This window comes from Chlamydotis macqueenii, chromosome 1, assembly GCF_036417535.1.
Source record: "Chlamydotis macqueenii isolate bChlMac1 chromosome 1, bChlMac1.mat, whole genome shotgun sequence".
Lineage (NCBI taxonomy): Eukaryota > Metazoa > Chordata > Aves > Otidiformes > Otididae > Chlamydotis > Chlamydotis macqueenii.
The window spans coordinates 137626740-137644402 of NC_141556.1; positions in this window are offsets into that span (position 1 = coordinate 137626740).

Below are 17663 nucleotides of genomic sequence, written 5' to 3' on the forward strand. Positions count from 1 at the left end.
TCCCGCCTCCCTCTCTTCCCGAAAAGAAGAGCGAAACCCGCTTTTCACCCGCCGGCTTCCCCAGCGGGGTAGCCGTTCGCCCCTCCCCGAAAGCGGGCAGCCCCGCAGCGCGATCCCCCCCGGGCGAAAAGGAGGGGCGGAGCGGGGCTTGGGGGTGGAGGAGAGGAGAGCAGAGCAGCCGCGGGCCGGCTGCCAGACAAAGGCGACAGCGAGAGGGTCCCCGAGTCACCCCGGGGCCGTGCCCGTGCCCCCCCGCCCCCACCACACAGAGGGGCAGCCCCGCCTCTCCCTCACCCCGCCGTCCCCAGACAAAAGCAGCGAGCAGGTGGAGGACGGCCACGCCGCTCCGGCCCGGCCCCACTTGCAGCGGGGGGTGAGGGGCTGCGGCCTGCCCCCGGCCAGGGACGCCCCGCCCCCGCGGTGCCAGGCGGCGGGGGGCCGCGCCGCGCCGGCCGGGGAGTGGAGGAAAGAGGGGAGGGGGGCGGCTCTTCCCGCCTCGCCGCCGTGTGCGAGGAGGGTGGCCGAGGAGAGGGGGGGTTAAGCGGTGAAGGGGGGGGGACGGGGCAGGATGGAAGCCGGGCAACATGGAGGGCAGGTCAGCGGGGAGCCGAGGGAGGCGCCTGCTCCCTCCCGGCCGGTTCCCCCCGCCCCGCGCTGTCTCCACCACCTGTGGGGCGGGAGGGGCCCCAGCGTGGGCCGGGCCGGGCCCGCCCGCCTCGCTCTGCCTCCGGGACCCTCTAGCGGCAGCCGGGGGCGAGGCGGGGCCAGGCCGGGTTGGGCTGAGGTGAGGCCCCGGCCCCGGCCTCAGTCCTGGGGGGCTGCTCCCGCCCGCCCCGGCGCCGGAGGCTCGGTGGGCCGGAGGCCTCAGGGGTCAGAAACGCAGCCAGGCTAGGCCGGGCCGGGCCGGGCCGGGCTTGGCGGCGGGCCGGAGCGGTGGTAAAGGTGACTGAAGCCTACGGCAGAAAAAACGCCAAATGGAAAACGACTTGGCGGTGCGGTCCCAGGCAGAGGTTCAGCTGCAAAAAGACCACAAAAAAAAAGTTTGACGGAGGAGTGTTGAGGCAGGACTAGAAGTGTTGATCTTAAGGCAAATCTTAGTTTATGCATGGGAAATAAATGAAGAGTTTGAGGTTGTCTGATATTTTCACTGAGTTAGTGGTGGGGCTGGGAGTGAAATACTAATTTCTTGCTGGACTTCGTTCTCCGAATTTAATTGCATCACTTTATGTGAAGTTTCGATAGCTTAAATCAGGACCAGGCTTGGCCAGCGCACAGTCCTCCTTTGTTTTTCACTACCAAGCAGGTGAAGTAGTGCTTGATCTAAGAAACAGGAAGATTTATCTTTAGTTTCTGAAAGACTAGTGAAGCTCAAGACACTTCCACCTGTGACAGCCTCAGGGAGGTGCCTGGAATTTGCCGTGGGATTTGAAGGTTCTGTATGCATGTGACAGTTCACATATTTTGCTTCTGAAAGTGGCTGTTACATTTGTGAAGTCTTACCCTCTAACTCCTGTTTCAGCTGTTTTATTCCTCAAAAGACTCCTGCCGTTGCTTAGAGGTGGAAATTTGTTTCTGTATCATCTTCAACATTACCTACAGTACGTTTCTCTAATACCTGAAGAAAACTTTTGTTTCTGGATTGAGAGCATCTGAGGTCACCAATCGCAGTAGCACATTGAAGCACATATATAGATAGGAGAAAAACATTTGATGAGGATGGGTGTTGTTCCCTTGTGATTAAGGGACAGATGGAACCACGGAGTGGAGAGCCAAACGGCATCAATTTACACATACTTCTGTGAGGATCCTGTTAAATCCAAACCTGTATATTGCATCAGGTTATGTAAGGCCTCAAATGACTTGCAGATCCTCAGTCAGATTTCTCTGATTCTTTTCTACCATATAGACAAGTGCTGATTATAAGACAAATAATTTAAAAAAGAACGCACAAGTAAAGGGATATAAAAGTAGTTTTCTCCGTGTTCTGTCTTCATTTGTCCTTGGGATCTGAGACAGTTTCAGTTATGTTTGTATAACACATACCAGGTTGTCTGCTCGGCAGTGTATATTCAATAACCTACAGCTGGAAGTTTTAAAATTATATACTGCAGTATACAATTTGTTGTTTGTAAGCATGATGATTAAATAAAGGTCCAGAATAACAATTTGAGCTTTAGTGTATCCCCAAGTATGAACATTGAAATGAAATTGAAACAAAATAGCTTATATCATAAATGAAAAGAGCAAATTGTGCTTCCAAACATGTATTCTCTGTTTGTATCCCCTCTTTTTCAACGGCCAAACTTTCCTTCTTCTTTGTCTTGAATTTTTTGTTGTCTGTAAGAAACTGAAGATTTGCTTTACTGTTCTGGCTTTTTGATTTGATACTGATAAATCAGTACTGAAGAATGATGCAAAAATCTGAGCACAAATTTTAAAACTGGAATATCTAGAGCCAGGAACTGGAAGCCAAGTGAAAACCGCTGAACTCTGCTACTGTCATTTACATCAGTGGAAGATGTGGACATGTAGCTCTTGGGAAAGCAGTTGCCTTAAGAAAGAACATCTAAAAGCTTTTACGCTCCTGATCAAGAGAGACCTCAGTAAAGAACAATTTTGTAGCTAATACTTTCTTAGAGTTTGATGGTCTGACACAGTCTTCAAGCAGATCCTCAACCTGTGGCTGACAGTCAGAAATCAGGCTTTTTTTTTTTATTTTGAATGACACTTTTTTTTTTTTTTTTGCGTTTTCTCCTTTGATGTTACCAATGGAAAACTAAGAGACCTATATGTAAAGTTCCTCATACCTGTAAGTTTTGCCAGACCGAAGCAAAACAGGAATTCTCTTTTGTCATTTTGGTGAAATTTCTCTTCACATCTTTTATATCGTCCCTCTCTGTGGGATCTGAAGCTTGTTCAGAGCCCAGTTGGAGACTTGTACTCGTGCTCTTCTTAAAATATTGTGATAATTTCATTACTCAAATTTCTGCAGCTTCTGCCAGCCTTCACAAGGTTTTGGGTAGTTATAAAGAACAAAGGATTTAGTAAATGTATTTTAAAATATTTCTTTTCTTTTGTGTGATAAGAAAACCAATGATAACGGTATTTATCTAACAAACCACTCAGTGACAAAACCATCAGTTTTCTCCTATGCTTCTTGTTTCACTAGTCAAATGTTGTCTGAGTGTACAAAAGTTAGCAATACAAGGTAGAAATGCAAGATAAGATACATCAGAGTGCCATAAATGTGTCAAAGGAAGTAACAGACTTTCACACTATGGACAGAGAACAGTACAGCTATGGCCAATGTGGTATAAGAAGTATTCCCTTCTGCAATAACATGTACTGTTAATATTATCAAAGATACTTTACAGTGATACACAAAAGTTACCCAAATGCCTCCTCCTGCCATGCAAAAGGAGCTGTCAGACTTTATTAAGGGATTGTGGAACGCGTTCAGAGGAGGGCTACGAAGCTGGTGAGGGGTCTGGAGCACAGGCCTTATGAGGAGCGGCTGAGGGAGCTGGGATTGTTCAGTCTGGAGAAGAGGAGGCTCAGGGGAGACCTTATAGCTCTCTATAACTTCCTGAAGGGAGGTTGTAGTGAGCTAGGGGTCGGCCTTTTCTCTCGTGTAGACAGTGATAGAACTAGAGGCAATGGTTTCAAGCTGCGCCAGGGGAGATTCAGGCTGGACAGTAGGAAATATTACTTCTCGGAAAGGGTAGTCAGGCACTGGAATGCACTGCCCAGGGAGGTGGTGGAGTCACCGACCATGGGGCTGTTCAAGAAACATTTGGATGTTGTGTTGAGGGATATGATTTAGCTGAGAAGTATTGGTGATGGTTGGACTGGATGATCTTTTAGGTCTTTTCCAATCTTGATAATAATTCTGTGATTCTGTGATTCTGTTCCCACAAATTCTCTGTGTGAGTCCCTGCCCTGTAACAACAAAAGCTTTCTGCAGTAAACCAGGCTCCTTCCACAGTACTGCTTCTGTCTTCCTACCTTGGTACTTGAAGCTTCATTAACAATTTCAAGTGAAATTTTGTTCTACAGAATTTACTTGGCCATTTCTTTCTGTTGCAGAGATTGCATACCTGTTCCCTACTTAGTCATTGAGACTTCCAAAACTGTGAATAAATTCCTCTATGGCAGGATTTTGTTTAAACGGTATCAGGCACAGTACGCTGCTGAGGCACAGCCTGTTTCACCTTTGTGCCTGTACACCACGTATTCTTTCCTTAAGACACCTTGAATTGAATTGTGCAGGATACCTGCAGGATGACCCTAGATTGGGGTGTTTTACTCTTAGTCTTGAGAGCGTTCATTGTGCCGGACCTCACAGTGCCATCTGGGCTTTTTTTTTCCCCAACAGCAGAGAAATTTGAAAGAAGTAGAGGCTTCTGACTCATAGTCACAGAGTAAAGAACTGAGGTGAGTTAAACCTTTACAACCTCCCACTGTGTGTTACCACTCCTTTCCTGGAGGTAACCACCAAACGTCACAGCTTGGTGAAGAGACAAAGTGCCTCTGCCTCAGCCATTTGAAATAAAAATTAGATGCCCTGGGGCACGCATAGTTCATTGACAATTTAAGATGCTGTGCTGTGAAACAGTGCAGCTGATTCATGGCACATGTTCTGCTCTGTCTGCTCTGTTACAGGGGTTGCAACCTCCAGCAAAGAGGCAGAGCAAACTGGTACGCATCCTTAGGGACGTTTGCCAAAATAACCTAGTTATTTGATAATCGTACCAATGCAGCTTCTTCTATGTAATCAGCTGCCGTAGTTGCTGAAGAAATATCATTTTAGTTACCAGTGGTGGAAGAAATGTTGATAGATAGAAATGTATGTATAGTGTGATCTCTACAGTCAAGATTAAAAAAATATTTTCTGAAGGCTAGAGTTTTGTGAGAATACTGCCAGAATTCAGGGTGAAAGATATGAGTTATGGACTTGCATATCTTATTCCTAGAGAGCTCTCTGTAGACTTCAGTTCCACTGGCACTGCAATCTGTTGGAAATCTGCAGGACATGCATGCGTGTATTGTATGTGGAGCAAAAGTTAATCCTACAGAGCATTTATGGCAAATTTAGCAAAACAAGTGAATCATAGAATCACAGAAGGGTTTGGGTTGGAAGGGACTTTTAAAAATCATTCAATCCAACCCTCCTGCCATGGGCAGGGATGTCTTCCACTAGATTAAGTTGCTTAAAGCCCCATCCAACCTGACCTTGAACACTTCCAGTGATGGGGCATCCATAACTTCTCTGGGTAACCAGTTCCAGTGTCTCACCACCATTACTGTAAATAATTTCTTCCTTATGTTCAATCTGTATCTACCCTCTTTCAGTTTAAAACCATTGCCCCTTGCCCTGTCACTACAGGCCGTGGTAAAAAGTCTCTTTCTGTCCTTCTTATAAGCCCACTTTCTATATTGAAAGGCCACAATAAGTCTCGCCAGAGCCTTCTCTTCTCCCAGCTGAGCAACCCCTATTCTCTCAGCCTGACTTCAGAGGAGAGGTGCTCCATCCCTCTGATCATTTTCATTGCCTTCCTTTGGACCTGCTCCAACAGGTCCATGTCTTTCCTGTGCTGAGGACCCCAGAGCTGGACGCAGTGCTCCAGGTGGGGTCTAACAAGAGTGGAATAAAGGGGGAGAATCATCTACGTGCACCTGCTGGCCACATTTCTTTTTATGCAGCCCAGGATATGATGGGCTTTGTGGGCTGCAAGCACATGTTGTCAGCTTGTGTCCAATTTTTTGTCCACCAGTATCCCGAAATCCTTCTCCACAGGGTTGCTCTCAATCCTTTCATCCCCCAACCTGTATTAATTGGACATTACTCCAACCCAGATTCAGGACATTCCAGTTGGCCTTGTTGAACTTCATGAGGTTCACATAGGCCCACTCCTCAAGCCTTTCAAGGTCCCTGTGGATGGCATCCCTTCCCTCAAGTGAATCAACTGCAGCACTTGGCTTGGTATAATCTGCAAACTTGCTGGGGGTGCACTCGATCCCACTGTCTGTGGCACTGGTGAAGATATTAAATAGTATTGGTCCCAGTGTGGACCCTTGAAGGACATCACTTGTTACTGGTTTCCACTTGGACATTGAGCCATTGACTATAACTCTTTGGAAGAGGCCATACAGCCAATTCCTTATCCATCTAACAATCCATCCGTCAAACCTAACATCAAACTCCAATTTAGAGGTAAAAATGTTGTGGGGGACGATATAAAAAGCCTTAGAGAAGTCCAGCTAGTCCATAGTTCTTCCCTTGTCCACTGATGTAGACACTCCATTGTAGAAGGCCACCAGGTAAGTCAGGCATGATTTGCCCTCACTGAAGGGCTGTCCCTAAATCCTCCCTGCCTTCTACATGTTTAGACGTGTCTTCCAGGAGGATCTGTTCCATGATTTTACTGGGCATGGAGGTGAGGCTGACTGGTCAGTAGTTCCCAGGATCCTCCTTTTTACCCTTTTTGAAAATAGGTGCAATAATTCCCCTTTTCCAGTCACTGGGGGCTTCACCTGACTGCCATGACTTTTCAAATATGAGATTGGCTTGGCACCTACATCACCCAATTCCCTCAGGACCCTAGGATGTGTCTCATTGAGTCCTATGGTTCAGGTTCCTCAGATGATCTCAAACCTGATCTTCTGCTATGATGCAAGGGACTTCATACCCCTAGACCCTGCTTTGAGGTTCAGGGACTTGAGAGATGTAAAAAGAGAGATTACAGTTGAAAACTGAGGAAAAAAAAACTTGCTGCGTACCTCAACCTTCTCTGTGTTGATTGTCACCAGTTTTCCTGTCTCATTTGTAGGGGAGGTACATTTTCTTTAATCTTTTTTTTTTTTTTTCTCACCAAAGTACCCGTAGAAGCCCTTCTTATTCTTTACATCCCTTGCCAAATTCAGCTCAAACTGTGCATTAGCTTTCCTCATCCCATCCCTACACATCCAGAAGGTGTCCCTATATTCTTCCCAGGATACATGTCCCTGGTTCCTCTACCTGTTAATTTTCTTCTTACACTTTAGTTTGACCAAAAGGTCCTTTCTGAACCATGCCAGTCTCCTGCCTTTTTTGCGTGATTTCTTAGACATGGGAATCGAGAGCTCTTGCACCCTAAGAAAAATGTCCTTAAAGAGCTGCAAGCTCTGTTCAGGTCCTTTATCCCTGAGTTTCCCAGGGGATGCTGCTGTCCATCCTTAAACAACTGAAAACTTGCATTCTTAAAATTCAGTTTCCTGACTCTACTCTTCACCTGGCCCGTATACCTCAAGGTTGTGAATTCCACCAGGGCGTGATTGCTGCAGCCCAGGTAGGTCAAGTTGTGCTTCTCCTCTGGTTGGGCTGTATATCCCTAGATTAAGAAATTACGCTCAATGCTCCTGGACTGCTTACAGCTTGCTGTGCTGCTTTTCCAGCAGATGTCAGGGTGGTTGAAGTCCCCCAGCAGGATCAGAGCCTGGGAGCATGATGCTTCCTGTAGTTGAAGTAACACGGCTTTGTCAACAAGCTCCCTTTGGTCGGGCAGCCTGTAGTAAGCACCAACCATGAGGTTTCCTTTGTTTTCTTGGCCCCTAATTTTTACCCGTAAGCCCTCAACTTGTTCATTGCTGCTTTTCTAATAAAGCTCTGTGTTGTCAATCTATTTTTGTTTTACTCAGAGGGCAACCTCCCCTCCTTGCCTGTCCCTTCTGAAGAGTTTATAGCCATCGATAGCAGCTTTCCAGTCATGCAATTCATCTCACCACATTTCAGCAGCAGCAATTAAATCATAGCTTTCTAGCTGCACAGTGGCTTCCAGCTCCTTCCTCTTTAAAACGCTAGTGTCTTTGAAAATAACCATCAAAAAGACCAAAACAACTGAAATAGTGATAAGAAGTTCCTGTAGCAGAAGTGGACAGATCTTTTGATCAAGTAATTCAAGGTTTGGCAAGCTGCTGACTGTTTATTGTGGAGTCTGAAAGTCCTGAGAACCTGGAGAAACAGGTTGGGTAGCAGCCCAAGAGTCAGACAAGCTGGGAACCAGGAGGGTTTACTTTGGAAACCTGCCATGTTTCTTCTGATGGATTCAGCATAATCATGCTCTTTTGCAAAACACTTTGATTTCAACAAATTATCCATTTTCCCAGAATTAAAAATGCCAGGTTGAAAAACTCCAGCAGGATGTCTCCTGTGTGATTTAGGCACTTTAAAAACCTTTCCCAAGTGTGTCTTGTTTCTCCTGTATTGCAAATAAGGCTTCATCAGCACATAATTAGTGGTGGAGAAATCCTTAGAAGCTCTCAACCTTTCAGATACATGTTGTCAAATACACTTTCACTCAAATACATGTTGTCTCCTTCAGTTCTTTATGACCAAAAAAAAAAAATCCATCTATGTTCCTTATCTAGGGCTTTTTATAAAGCTGAATTTTGTGGAAGAATAGCATTTCATATGATACCCTGATTCTTACATATTTTCACAACATCACATATGCTTTGTGAGCGTTTTTCTGGGAGTGAGAGCACTCACTGCAGAACAAACTGTGTCTGTGAGCGACCAAGAGAAAAAAGCCCATGATTTGCTGACAATAATATTCTCAGCTCAGATCTTCAGACCTAGTGGACCTGTAGGCAGAGAAAAAGGAGATGCGTCCAACACAGACTGTTGTAATCCATAGCCCACTTCAGGATTTATAATTTTCATTTTTTTTTGCTTGATAACAAGGTTGAAAGTCAAGGATAAGAGCACTACCAACTCCTCATGTGGTTGCAGAGTCAGAAGACAACGTGCAACCTAACAAGAGGAGGTGAATAAGTAACCAGTTTTCCCTGGGGATGGGGTTTACAGCTGCCAGTCAAATTCAGGCACAAGTTAAGTCATGCCGTGGGCCATAGTCCCTCTGGTATCTGTATGCCTGTTCCTTTCCCAGCTCCTCCATTAGGGCTCTTTGTCAAATCGTATTGCAACATCTCAAACTAAGAAACCATCTTCACAAAGAAACCAAGAAGCGGAGTGTGAGCACACATGTTGAAGCATTGATACAGGACAGTCCATACTGCTTCATTGCCAGCAGGCTAACTGGGCAGCGCTTGGGCACAGTTTAGGGGCTACTGTGGGCCGGTGACTATGAGGCAGTATGGATGAAGCCACCCTTTTTTAATTGAGGAGAAGAGTTCAGCAGTATATGCATATATATATATACACGCACACTATATAGCTATATTTGGTCATGTGTATGTGTGTTGCTCTAACCTAGGGCGTTTTTTGTTTCGTGAAGTTCCATAATTTCAGTGAAGCATCATTTGTAATATTTATTCTTGGTGCTGCATTTCTAATTGTGGTACATGAGGGAGTGTTTTTCGTTGTCCGTCTTCTTTGATGATACACATCACGTGATAACATTCTCCATACGAACTGTGCTGTGCCACTTGCCCTTATATGCCAAAAACCGGGCGCTGGCCCATTTTAATTATTTGAGTGATATAGCTTCAGAGACTAACAAGCAGTCTTTAATGCATTTCAACTCTGATATCACAGCATGTTACATCTACATTCTGTACTTGATGACTGGAGCAGGGATGATCAGGGATAATGCCAAAGGAAGGGTTTCAAATGCTGTTTTTGCAGAGAACGCTGTGAAGGCTTTTGAAAGAGTAGATAGATAGCAAGAGGCCGGAGTATGCATGAGAGAAGAAAAAAGCCTTGCGATCTGTTATTTTTCATTTGGACTTTGTCTTCATTTGCTAGCTAACCCCAAACAGACCTTCCTTTTTTCTGCCTATCAGCAATGTGTAAATAAATCTCTCAATGCTTTCTATAAATAGACACAATTCCTTCATTACAAATGACCTTTCTACTCTCAGCTTGGTTACACAGAACATGAACCGTGTCCAGGTGGAGGTCATAGGATGTAGCATCTTGTGAGCGTCCATCTAAACATGCATGCAGCATGAAGTAATGAAGTAAATGTTCTTTTTTTTCCTTTTTTTTTTTTCAGTGTTATAGCTGTTTGCGCTAAAGCATCAGGTATGCACAAGAGGTTATGGTCCAGCAGTGCCAGACCTGTGATATTACACGAATTTGGTAATATTATGGCTGATGCAAGGCTGGTTTGAGCATGTCCAGGCGTCCATGGGGCGCAGAAGTTCTTTCTGTGCATGCCAGCTCCCCATAGACTGCTGCGCCCCTTTATACTGAAGGTATACTCTCAGGAGACCAAGGCAGAACAGTTAGCCGTTGATGGGAGGTTGCAGGTGATCCTACAGAGACATACAAATGAGAAAAAAAAGTGCCAACATTCCAATTAGCTTTTTCTGGCTTGTGTTAGACTTAGAAAGGATAAGGCTGCTGTGGGAGGTACCGCTTTGCTAGCCTGAATTTCGTCTACAGCGTAGAGTGTACTTGTGTCAGTGGGGCACTGTTAGTAACGTCCTGAGGAAACAGCTTCACGGTGGGGAGTGGTTTTATTGCCCATCTTCTGTGATAACACAGATCCTATTATAACCCCAAAGGTTAACTTATTTTGAAAGTCTGAATTATGTAGTATTAAAGGTACACAGAGAATTTCTTTCAGAACACTGCATTTTCTGAAGCAGTTTTAGGATCAACCAATTTATTAGAGTCACGCTCCCAGGAAGTAGCTGAGGTAGCCAAGCTACAGTGTAAGCGTGTTGTGTAGCCATATTGCTCTCCTGAAGAGTATATCCAGTAAGCTACTTTGGGTGCTGAGGGGTTAGTCTCATTACTTTGTCCGCCCTGGACTGTGAAGTTCACCTCTTGACAATTAAGTCATGATCTTCAGTCTTGAAGAACAGAAAATTCAAAAGAGTGGATCTTAAGGGCTTCTTACACTATAATGTTTCTGCTGTTATTACTGAATTTCCTCTTGGTTCCTTGAGCCAGCTAAGGCATGCTTTTGGGCTTTCTGCTCATTTCAGAAACTACAAGACAACAATTCGTGGAGCAGAGAGTTGCAACTTTCCTTCACCCAGTCCCAAGACGCTGCAGGACTGACTGCTGGCCATGCAGCCACTGGAGAGGGAGGAAACCCAGTGGTGCTCATCGCATTTCAAAGGGGAGCATGGGCTGGTCCCTGTGGTGACTGCACACTTTGTCAGACGTCCCTTCGATACTTGGTTACAGCCTTCAACAAGACCGTCTAACTGGCCATGGTACACTGACATTTTTAACAATTTAATTAACAGAACCTTGGAGACTTCTTGCATTGTAAGAGCTTTGAAATTAGTACTGTAACATATTTTGATTTGGTTACATAGACTGGCCTGGGAATAGAGGTTTTATAAGATAATTTTCTAGAGCTAATGGGCTCTGAAAATACCTTTGGAATATACTGAGGCCAGGATAGACATTCAACATGTTTGTAGAGCAGGGTACCTTCTGCACGCTTGTGAACGTTGAGATCCGATTTTCAATATCACTATGTGTAGAGAGGATAATATTCTTTCTTTTCACAGTGTTTTTCATCAGTCAGTTCCTATGCAAACTGTGTCTTATGTAGTCTGTGTACGTGTGGGACAAGGTCTGTCTTATTATGTGTATGCTGAAAGGGAAGTATCTTTTTATTCTGTGAACTAATGTAACAATGACAGTGATTAGTGGTGGAATTTGTCCAGAAATGTGGCCACAAAATCTGTCTTGATGCAGGTTCAAATATTCTCAGCATTGACATAGAGAAGTGGGGATTTTGTTTTTCCAGTCTTTAAGGAAAAATTGTTTTCTCCAGTTTATGGGTGCATTTTTCTACTCAGTTTGTTTACTAATTTAAATGCGTAATAGGCACTGCTTCAATAACTAATTTGTGTACATTTCTTCACAAAAGTCAGGTAGGATAACATTTCCCTGGGTAAGGTATATAAGAAGTCAACAAAATATGTGTAACACGGTTGCATCCATCAAATACACGCAATTACAGAGCGGTTCAAATGCACACTCATTTAATGTATTTATGTTTTCATTTTTAAAGAAAACAAAAAGAACTCATAGAATCATAGAATTATAGAATGGTTTGGGTTGGAAGGGACCTTAAAGATCATCTAGTTCCAACTCCCCTGCCCTGGGCAGGGACACCTTCCACTAGACCAGGTTATTTCAAAGCCCCATCCAACCTGGCCTTGAACACTTCCAGGGATGGGACATCCACTGCTTCTCTGGGCAACCCATTCCAGTGCCTCACCACCCTCATAGTAAATAATTTCTTCCTTATGTCTAATCTAAACCTACCCTCTTCCAGTTTAAAGCCATTACCCCTTCTCCCATCACTACATACTCTTCTCAAAAGTCCCTTTCCAGCTTTTTTGTAGGCCCCCTTTAGGTACTGGGAGACTGCTATAAGGTCTCCCCAGAGCCTTCTGTTCTCTAGGCTGAACAGCCCCAACTCTCTGCCTTTCTTCGAAGGAGAGGTGCTCCAGTTCTCTGATCACCTTCGTGGCCTTCCTCTGGACTCACTCCAACAGGTCCATGTCCTTGTCCAGGTCCATGCTGGGGGCTTCAGACGTGAACACAGTACTCCAGGTGGGGTCTCAGGAGAGTGGAACAGAGAAGAATGACCTCACTCGGCCTGCTGGCCACGCTTCTTTTGATGCAGCCCAGGATGTAGTTGACTTTCTGGGCTGCAAGCGCACATTGCCAGCTCATTTTGAGCTTCTCATCCACCAGTACACCCAAGTCCTTCTCCTCAGGGCTGCTTTTAATCCATTCTCCTCCCAGCCTGTATTGGTGCTTGGGATTGCCCCAACTCATTGCAAGACTTTGCACTTGGCCTGGTTGAACTTCATGAGGTTCACACAGGCCCACCTCTCAGGCCTGTCAAGGTCTCTCTGGATGTCATCCCTACCCTCCAGTGTGCCAACTGCACCACACAGCTTGGTGTCATCAGCCAGCTTGCTGAGTGCACTCAATCTTGAGTCCTGCACTGTCCAGCAGTGATAAACAGCACCAATCCCAATACCAGCCCCTGAGGAATGCCACTCATCACTCGTGTCCACTTGGACATTGAGTCATTGACCACAACTCTTTGAGTGCAGCCATCCAGCCAACTCCTTATCCACCGAGTGGTCTGTCCATCATATCCATATCTCTCTAGTTTAGAGACAAGGATGTCGTGCAAGACAGTGTCAAATGCTTTGCACAAGTCCAGGTGGATTATGTCAGTTGTTCATCTCTTGTCCACCAACACTGTAGTGCCGTCATAGAAGGCCACCAAATTTGTCAGGTATGATTTGCCCTTAGTGAAGCCGTGTTGACCATGAGGACCAGAGCTTGTGACCATGAGTCTGCTCCTATCTGTCTACAGAGGGCCTCATCTGCTCGGTCCTCCTGGTCAGGTGGCCTGTAGCAAACCCCCACTGTAATGTCACCTCTCCCTACCCTCCCTTTAATCCTGACCCATAAGCTCCCAGTTGGCTCCTCATCCATCCCCAGGCAGAGCTCCAGGGACTCCAGCTGCTCATTGACATAGAGAACAACACTTCTTCCTCATCTCCCGTACCTGTGCTTCCTAAAGAGCCTGTATCCCTCCATTGCAGCACTCCAGTCATAGGAGCCATGCCGCCACGTCTCCGTGAAGCAAATAAGATCATAGCCCTGCAGGGATGCGCACATCTCCAACTCCTCGTATTTATTGCCCATGCTACATGTGTTTTCACAGAGGTGTTTAAGTTGAGCCCCCGATGAAGCTGACTTGCTGGCTGGAATGGCTGGAATTCCTTTGTGCTGCTCCTCAGGTGCTCTCCTGCTGACCTGTGATCCTTCTTGAGGCTCTGGGCATCTGTTGCTGGCACTGGCCTCAAACTGGTAGAGGTGGGATGGATTGAGGTTCCCCTCCCCTGGCAACATTGGAAGCCCTTTTCACCAGCCTGGCAAGCCTGTGGCTGAAGGTGCTCTTCCCCTTCTCTGACAGATGGACCCCATCAGCCCCCAGTAGACCAGGTTTCTCAAAGCGAGTCCCATGGTCTAAGTAGCTGAACCTCTGGCTGTGGCACCATTCCTGTTATCATTTGTTGATTTGCCAGATTTGAACTCAAATATTACGATTTTTTATGCAAAGGAGACACGTTCATTCTCATCCTTTTAAATTAATGTTCACCATCCTTAAATGTAAGTTAATAATTTACAACTCTATAATTATATTCAGATCACTGAGGGAAGGGAAGCAATACCTCTGTTTTTCTTCCATTCTTTTTAATGGAGTCTGTAGCTGTTCTAATCATGACAGATGTTACACTTTCAATAACAATATTGTTGCAATATCCCTGCCTAAATTTACAGAAAACTTGAAATAGAAACAATGGGGTGTGAATTTCCCCATTCATTTCAGTTGTGCGTTAAGTGAAATGCCAGTTTAAAATGAGCTTTAAAAATTAGTACTGATAATTATGGGAAGGACATACCTTGTAGTTTCTTCCAAAGTGAATCTGGTTGCAGGAGGTCTGTGAGGATAAAATTAAGAGCCATGCTAAGCCTATAGGAGATTTCTGTGTTAAGGCCTTTAAGAACATATTGCAGGATCTGCTGGGGAAACCATAACTGGCTTTGTTGCATCCATTTCACTTGAAGACAGACTCAGCTTTCATCAGTTTGGGAAATGCTGTGTCAGGTAATGTGTAAAAGACTATGAGATCATGAACCATTGCCAAAATACAGTTTTTGCATTTGTAAGGCAGCTAAGATCTTCACTGGGAGCTGTAAATTCAGGCAGTGATGCATTGAACTATACACGTAAGCGAAAATAAATTCTCTTCTGTCCCTATATCCATTCTTTCTCCTTTGTAAACCAGTGCTACAGTCTCAGATTTAATTAAAACAGTGATAAAGCATCTGTAACTGCACACTCAAGCATTAGCTATAGCATATTCCTTAACAGCAGAAATGCATGCCTGTCACATTTTTTGTAAACTTGTTGCTTTCCCTTAGAAGCCGACAAGCGGGTGTTTCATCTTAATGATCAACGTGAACAGGGCTGAAACATTATGTCCCAGATCCAAACAGAGCATGAGCAGGTATTTTTAAAAGCTGTGTGTATGGAGTACACATCCCTTCTCCTCGCAAGGAGAACAGTGTTTTTTCTCATTCTTGAGCACACCATTGCCAACATACAAAAACAGGACTGGAATTTTCAGTGTTGTGCAATGTTGTATTTATGCTGTGAGTTTGATTGATTAGTGTTTGCAATACCAGGATTTTTTTTTAATGTTTCTTGAATGTGTATTAATGGCTGTCTCCAAGCTACACCATTTGCCTAATGGAGATACTGCCCTGGTGCAGAAATGAGAGACATCCTGTATTTGTGGGTCTGCGTACGGCTGCCAGCAGTGGGAACTATGTCAAGAATTTCAGAGGGAAGTGAGTTAGGACCTGTAGAATGGTGTAAGTACTAAATAGTGTTCCTCAACAAGGCAAAATAACTCTTCTCTTACTTTCTTTAATTACTTTTCTATTTCCTTTGCCTTTGTCCCTGGCTTTTATCCTCTTATTTTCATAATCATGAGAAGCCAAATTAATCTCAGGTATAAGATTGCCAAAGCTCTTAATTTCTTTGACTGTTCTGAATCTTTATACTTCGAGCCCAGCACTGAGGACCAGAGACTACCTAGATCTTACCATTTGAGATACTGAGTGGTTCATTAGTTTAGCAGATCCATCTCCCATTCAGCCTCAGATGTCCACATGTAAAGACACATCTACTTGTATCATGGCAGGTCTCCATCCACTCATGAGTCACTTTATTTTCTTTTTATATTAGGTACGCCACAGGTCATATGCTTTGTTTCCAATAAAAATCACTTTATCTGTAAGCAACTGTGTAATCAAATCCTGAGAGAGTAGGAGTGAAGGGATCCGGAAGAAGAGGTGAAAAAGCAACCCTCCACTCAGAGAAGTAAAGCAATAAAAATAGGGTGTGCAGCTGGCAAAACTGTGGAAAGAAAAGGAGAGAAAGATTTAAAAATTAATTTCTAGAGTGTAAGACTACAATTGTGGAATGAAAGCAGTTTCATAGTGGCTAAACAAAAGTGAGGGAGAAGTTAAAATAATGAAATGGTAAACCCACACTGGCAAACTAGAAGATCACAGTCAGGATCACTGAAAACAGATGATAAGCAGGAAAAACAAAACAAACAAAACATTCCTATCGGTAAGCCAGAACAAATGGTCAGGATAACAACTTGACATGCTTTTCAAATTTCTGAAGGATGGAAAATGGCAACAGGAACAGTGAGGGGAACAATTTTAGAAACAGATAGTGGAAATAAAAGGCTTCTGTTGAACAGTTTCTCTTTCTGTCTAGTAACCTAAAGTTTTGCTGTCCTAAGTATAGATCAGGCAATAGAAATTTACCTTCAAATGAGAGCAAATATAATTTATTTTAATATATGTGTATATGCATTGTATATGTGGTATATGATGGCTTTATTTTAAATAATAATCTATCTCTGTGGAATTGTAATTTTTGGTTTTATTAGCCAGGTAGATTGCAATGCAGTATCTTGACAGAGAGGTGGCAACTGCATGCATTGCTGCTCTAGCGGAGGTGGAATGAAGTCTGAGGAGTCCCAGTCTTGTGCTGACAACAGAGCCTTGTATCAACAACAGAGCATGGGTATTCTCCTTTACCTCAACAAGAGTTTGTGTTTCTGGAGCAGGGCAACCTGGTGGCAACCTTACTGTTCCTGGTATATTTTTGTATACATGGTAGTAACAAAACACAGGATGGCAACATCCAGGTCACTCACCTGTCCTCATCCATGGAGCAGGAAAATCTCTTTCTGCTGGAAAGCAGCAAAACATCCAAGTAACATTCAGTTTCAAACTCAGCTGCCCGTGGTCAGCAGGCTGATGAGCTTGGTGGGGTTTCTTCTTGTGCTGGGATCAAGTGTATAAGGTGTTTTGCATAATGAAGAACTTGGCCAGTAGCATTTTACTCAGGACTGACGGCTGTTTTCTCTACTGAGGGCAAACATACTTGCAGAAGCCTCTGTGTTTTGTAACCACTGCACACACAGCATCCCATTGTCATTCATCAGGCCTTCATAACTTCTGCTAAAAAAAAATGAGCTGGGCCATTGGAAAAAAAAAATAAAAGGTTTTGTCATTTGTTCTTATAAAGACTAATTATAAAATCCATGACTCTTGTTACTTAACATCCAGTTCACTTCAAGTCTGTTGGCAATGCTCCCTACTGTATTTCCTGAACATGTTCCTACAAACAAGTTTTCTGGAGAAGTGAGGGCTGATGCAGGGAGTTTGAAACTCAGCTGAGAGGGCAAAGTTCATTTTTGTATTTGTGAGTGTTTGCTGCTATGTCTAATAGGACCCCTGTCTTAAAGGATATTGTCTACCTTATGAAGTAAAAGAAATATTAGTGGTCAAATTCCTGTTTTCATATTGAAGCCTTACCAAATAAGAAAAAAGAAAAATATTTTTGAGAAATCAAAAATCCTGGGATTTTCCATGTCAAGCTAATCTGATGCAGACAGTATAGACTAAAGGGAAGAATTTCTGTGCTTGCAGTTTAAATAGGATGAGGTTAATATTGTCTTCCTAAATATAATATCTTCCTACAGTGATATCATATTTCTAATTTTAATTACAGAGATGGGTGGGTTGGATCACTAAAATTTAGATTTGGGTTAGGGTGTGGATTTATAGC